The following is a 6,000-nucleotide window of genomic DNA, read 5'->3' as shown; positions in this document are numbered from 1 at the left end:
AAGCTGCCCGATGTATCAACATCGGGCAGCCTGGCATCGCACCCCTGGGCTATCGCCATTCTGATATGGCCATAGCCCATTGTAGCCTATGGCTACACATCGCACTGCCCGAGCGGCAGTGCGGTCAGCGGGGTCGCGGGGGGGGGGGTCAGCGCGTAACCGCGCATGCGCAGACCCCCCGGCTTCCGGCACCAGGCATCGCAGGGACAGGCTCCTTTCGGAGCCCAGTCCCTGCGCACAGCTGGTGATAAATTCAGGTGATATGATCGCATTTTACAATGCGATCCTCGGCGGTAATATTCCGCCCAGATCGTAAATGCAATCTTGATAAATGTGCCCCTATGTCCGGCAGGAGAGCCATACAATAACTAGAAGACGCATAAAACTACCTGCGGCGGATATAGGTCCGCTATGTCCAGTGGCGTAGCTAAGTTTTGGGCGCCCCCCTGCCGTTAGGGGGAGCACCCCACCCCCGTTGCCACCCCGCCAAGCACCCCTACCCCGCCGCCCCGTCGCCCATGCAAACCCCCCCTCAATCCCCCGCACACTTACCTATCGAGCTGGTCCCGGCGGCTCCGTTCTTCTGCTGAGGACCACCAGAAAATGGCCGCCCCCATACAGCAGACAGTTTCAGAGAACTGTCTGCTATATGGGGGCGGCCATTTTGTGGTGGTCCTCAGCAGAAGAACGGAGCCGCCGGGACCAGCGCGATAGGTAAGTCTGCGGGGGATTGAGGGGGGGTTTAACTATAGCACCGCAGCCCCCGGCGCCCCCACATGCGGTGCTATAGTTACGCCGCTGGGTATGTCATTTTCGCTTATCTAATTCCGGCGGATAAAGTTTATTGGGGATATAACTGTGAGCACGCCTATTGACATCACAGGTGGAAGTAGAGGTGGAACGCATGTATACTATTATAATAAAGATAGTCCTTTCAATATACCCATACACAAATTGGTTCACTCATTTCACTTGTTATTGCCATATAAATTCGGTAATACCATTCCGGCCAGTCATGTGACCCAGAAGTAATATGACTGTTTATGTTTTAAAATCGTGCATAAATTGTTTACACTCTTTTATGCAGTTTTGGAGGGAGCAACATTCCAGTTTGCAATAGCTCTAGTTTGCCCTAGCTTGCTAACCTGTTTGACAGGAGAAGACGGCAGCGTTCTGCTGTTCAGCGTCTTCCGTGTGCTGCGGGCGGCTTGGGGTGACGTCACCCGATTCTCCGGCTTCTGCTCGTGGCTTGCGGCAATTGCTGGAGGGGGTGGCAGAGTGTCCCCTTGCTGTATTGATGTCCCTCTCTTGGGCCAACGCGTTTCACATCCACCAGGATGCTTTTTCAAGGATGTTTGTTTAAAAACGGATTTTTTTATTTATAGCAACTTTATTGGTAAAAACGGAAATGGTCACATTCTGGTGACTTCCGTTTGAGCGGCAACCTCATGGTTATCCATTTAATTAAAAGAATAAGGGTTTTATTCCCTTTGGTAATTTTGCACAAAAAATAAATACAATTAAAATAAAAATAAAAATAAAGAAAAATGAGAATTAGTTATTATATGTTTGTCTCCCAACCTCTATAGTTACACTGTTTTATATAATAATATTGTTTATTGCTATTCTGATTGATTGCCCAGCCTCTAATTGAGTGCTCATTGGTAGGGGTATATATACACCATCAGTCCCCATACTGTCATCACCTTTGATAAAGCTACAGCCAGTAGTGAAACGCGTTAGTGTTTCATCACTCCTGGACAAGACTGTTTGTTTCACTTTTGGACTGTCCACACCATCTGGGCCAATTCCACTTTTGCCTCAAGTGTGAGAATTAACCACAGGACTTGGAGTTCTCTCTGACCCCTTCCTTGCCTATTGGACATTCCTGGGTCACTCCCCATTGGTACCATCGGAAACATCCAACCTGAAATACCATCCTCCATTGAGCTGTCCCACCGTGTTTCCTCCAGCGGCCTGAGGGGGGCTCCGTATCACCAGAGAGGACCTTGGGATAATACGGAGAAAAAAGTTTGGACCCTCACACAGATTCCTCCAACGGCATTACATCATGAGACCGTGTGAATAGAGAGGACCTGTGTCATAATTCCATACTCTAAAACACAGATGGACAGTGACCCCACATACAGTCTTTGGAAATGTGCACTTACCCACCACTGCACTTTAACCTTCTCCAGGAGTGAGCAATTCAATCAGTTTTTACATTTTTCATTTTTACTTATTGTATTGTATTAATTACTGAATGAATTTGTTTTTTTATATAAATATTACTATCTAATATAATTGTATGTTTTTCATTGTAGTAAAAGGCGCTGCTCTCTTTTCCTATGCTAATTAGCCTTATGTCTGCCTTCTAGTTTTTTTTATTAGATAGAATTGTTTTATTATCACATTGTGATTATATATGCATGGTAAATAAAATAAATTAGTATTGAAAACAATGCAACATATTTATGATAAAACAGTAACAGCTGGTGCAATCAGGCGCCATATTGGCACCGAGGTATAAATACACAGAGCCTGTAATGGAGAGGCAACCTTTGAAAAAGCTGGGAGCCCCCCAGCGAAACGCGTTAGCCCACAGGACCCCCACTCCTTTCTTCCATTGTGGACTGTGGATTACAAACCCATTTGGGAAAAAAAAACCACCACCAATGGGGGACGTCCAAAGGAGATCAGAGGACAGCATGACAACTACACGGGGACCACCTCAGCCTACAGCGGAGGCAGCCATCCCAGATATGTGAGTGACAGTGACTGTTCCCCCCTCTCCCCAAATATTACTATCCGTGAAGTTCAAAAGGAACAGGGTCCACACACAAAAAGGACAAAGTGGGGTGCAGTATCCAAAAACTTGCCTTTAATCAAAGTGGAGATTTTATTCACTAGAGCTCGCACCAATTGCATACCCTCCAACTGTACCGTTTGGTTATGGTCTGTACCGACTAAACCCAATGTACCTTTTTGTACCGATTTTCATTAGGTTTCATCCAACAGTCTGCAAATAGTCTGATTCTTTCTCTGCTTGTCCTGTGATTCGGCAGTCAGAGTCCCTGAGGCAGTAAATCCGTCTGTGTGATTGGACAGTGCTGTGTCAATCACTGCGTTGCTGCCTCTGATTGGACAGTCCCAGTGACAGCAGCACTGACTGCTGTATGACAGTTGGTCAGTGATGTCACTGTCCCCCCGGTCCCGGTAATAGGAGGACTCCGAGGTAATGGCTGCCCGCATGCTGGCCAGGCTGTGTACATGCACTGTGTGCCGCTGGACATGGAAGCACTGAGCCAGGATCTGGATGCTGCAGAGAGGGAGCTAGGGGAGAGGAGACCAGGAAGACCGAAGGAGGGGGAGCTGTGGACTACGGTGATCCGGGGAGACCCTCAGCAATGCAACTGGGAGAGGGTTGTCTGCACAGGGGGTTGTTAAACCCATTCTGTAGCCCACTACTGTGTATATTAGTCTAGAAATAGATTTTTTCTATTTTGGTGTGTGAGGTGCTCAGGATAGGAAAGGGGGCATGGCCACACCCCCTTTACCCATGACCACGCCCCTCCCCCGAATTTGTACCGATTTTTAGGTATGAGATGGTGGAGGATATGCATTTTAGTGTCAATTTTATTGTATATATACATGAATCATGCACATGATTATTTTAACTTTATCTTGATTGTTTATTAATAAATTGTTAGAAATCAATGTGATAAATTTCTTCCTCAAATAGCGCAGTTACAAAACCCTTCCACTTCCAGAAGGGAAGCTACATAATACAGAAGTGCCTCAGAGGGTTATGTATGTGGTGGGTGTTGTACAGGGTTCTGGGGATCCTGACTGGCCGGACTCAGACAGCATGGCAAGCACAACAAAGCCCCTTGTGGGCTCGCTGCAGGCACCACCTATTCTATTCTCCCTCTATTGGGGTCGTGGATGTCGGGAACTCGTCTGCCGGTGTTTTAACAGTCGGGATCCCAACGTTGGGTAAATGACTGTCGGGACCCCATCGGCACCCGTATGTGGTATATAAATATGATAGGCTTGCCTGAAGAGGTGAGTTTTCAGGGAACGCTTGGAAGTTTGGAGGCTAGAGGAGAGTCTAATTGTGCATGGAAGGGCTGAGCAGCCTGATGATAGTCCTGTAATAGTGAATGGGACCTAGTGATCCGTGCAGAAGAGAGACGCAGATCTTGTGCAGAGCGGAGTGGTCGAGATGGGAGATATTGTGTGATAAGTATATAGCACAAGGGCTGCATAGGCACAAGTGCATTTAAGAGCCTGTGTGTTTAGTGATTGTTTATATAAAGTTATTGTAGAAAGCAGATTACCCAAGAAGGCTCAGGTAGTGAGTGACAGGTGTGTTAGCCAATCAGGCAGCTTAGGGGCATTAGTTTAGAGAGGGGTATATTAGGAGAAGTCTGGAACCCCACCCTCCATATTCCCTTTCTATCTCTGTGCTACCTGACCTGTGCGGCTATCACCTAATCCGGCTTGAATAAATGTAATAAAAAAAAAAACAGCAAGAAGGCGCTCTCGACTAGCGGTCAGGTGAGGTGTTTGGTGATTGCTGTGCAGTATTGCCCCCTGTGCCAGGACGACTGGTGAGTCCTGCCTCCTCGAGGGGACATGGCCACTTCCTGGAAGTGTCCTCGCCATGCCATAGAAGGGGCGGTAAATCAGTAACAGCGCGGGCTGTACCTCACGATAGGGGTGTTACGGATTGGGGCGTTTCAGTCACCGCCATGATCAGGGCCAAAACTTGGGTTTCCGGCGCCCAGGGCAAGGCAGTCATTTGGTCGCCCCCCCCCACTACGCTACTTGCCTGGCGGCGGGAAGCGCTGCTGATTTTGACTTGCCGGACACTAATTGGTTGAGAGAATTCAGCCAATCAGCGTCCGGCAAGACTTTTCAAAATCTACTTCCCGCTGGGCAAATAGCGTAGCTTGCTCTCAGCTGCCACTACGCCCGTCACCCGGATGCCCGCTGCCTGTTCTCAGACCCCCGCTACCCGGCTCGACAGCGCCCCCCACAAGCAGCGCCCAGTGCGCATGACCCCCCAACCCCCCTAGTTACGGCCCTGCCATGATATGGGGCCAGAAGTATCAAGCTTCAAAAAGTGATAAAATGGAGAGTGATAAACAACCAACCAATCAGCTTCCACCTGTTAATTTCCAAACCTAGCCTGTGACATGTCAGACAGGAGTTGATTGGCTGGTTGTTTATCGCTCTCAATTTTATCACTTTTGAAGCTTGATACATCTGGCCCTAACACCCTTGACTGGAGCTGGTCTCAAGCGCTTTCTTTGCCATCCCTTCTACAAATAGGGTCATACCACTTAAATAAATATATATGACCGTTTAACTTATGCAGTTGTCTGTGTCGTTATTGTTAGAATAAGGTGTCCGTATAAGCTATTTCTAGGAATTATAGAGTTAAGTAAAGGTTAAAGGTCAATCATTATAATGCAAAGAGATATAAGCTGGTGCAGTATGGGTAATAGCTTTATATGCGAGTAGAAGTGTTTTATATTGAATACGGTAAGATACAGGTAACCAATGGAGGGACTGGCAGAGCGGATCAGCTGACGATGAGCGTCTTGCTAGGAAGATCTGCTGCACTACTCCATTATTAAATAGCCCGAATGCAGCAATCCTCTGACAACTGTTTTCAGACTGGTGACAGAATTCAGAAACAGAACGTCCACCGCTCTCTTCAGCAGCCCGCCCATCTGCCCTGGAAACTTCTGCGGCTCCCAGCGTCTTCCCTGCCACGGGCCGCCAGGAAGCTGCACCTCTCTTCTCTGCTAGTCAGGGAGTGTCACATGACCCCGTATGAGCCATCTAGTGACAGTGCAGTACATCAGATCAGAGGACCAATCCTCCAACCCCCCGGGGCCACGCATTGCAAGATTGTATGCACCCGATGTGCACACAATCTGCATACAATCTCACGAGATTCCTATTGGAGAAAGAGCGCTATATACATAA

The sequence above is a fragment of the Crinia signifera genome, chromosome 19, assembly GCF_055691185.1.
Source record: "Crinia signifera chromosome 19, ASM5569118v1, whole genome shotgun sequence".
Lineage (NCBI taxonomy): Eukaryota > Metazoa > Chordata > Amphibia > Anura > Myobatrachidae > Crinia > Crinia signifera.
Note: the sequence above shows the minus strand (reverse complement) of the source record.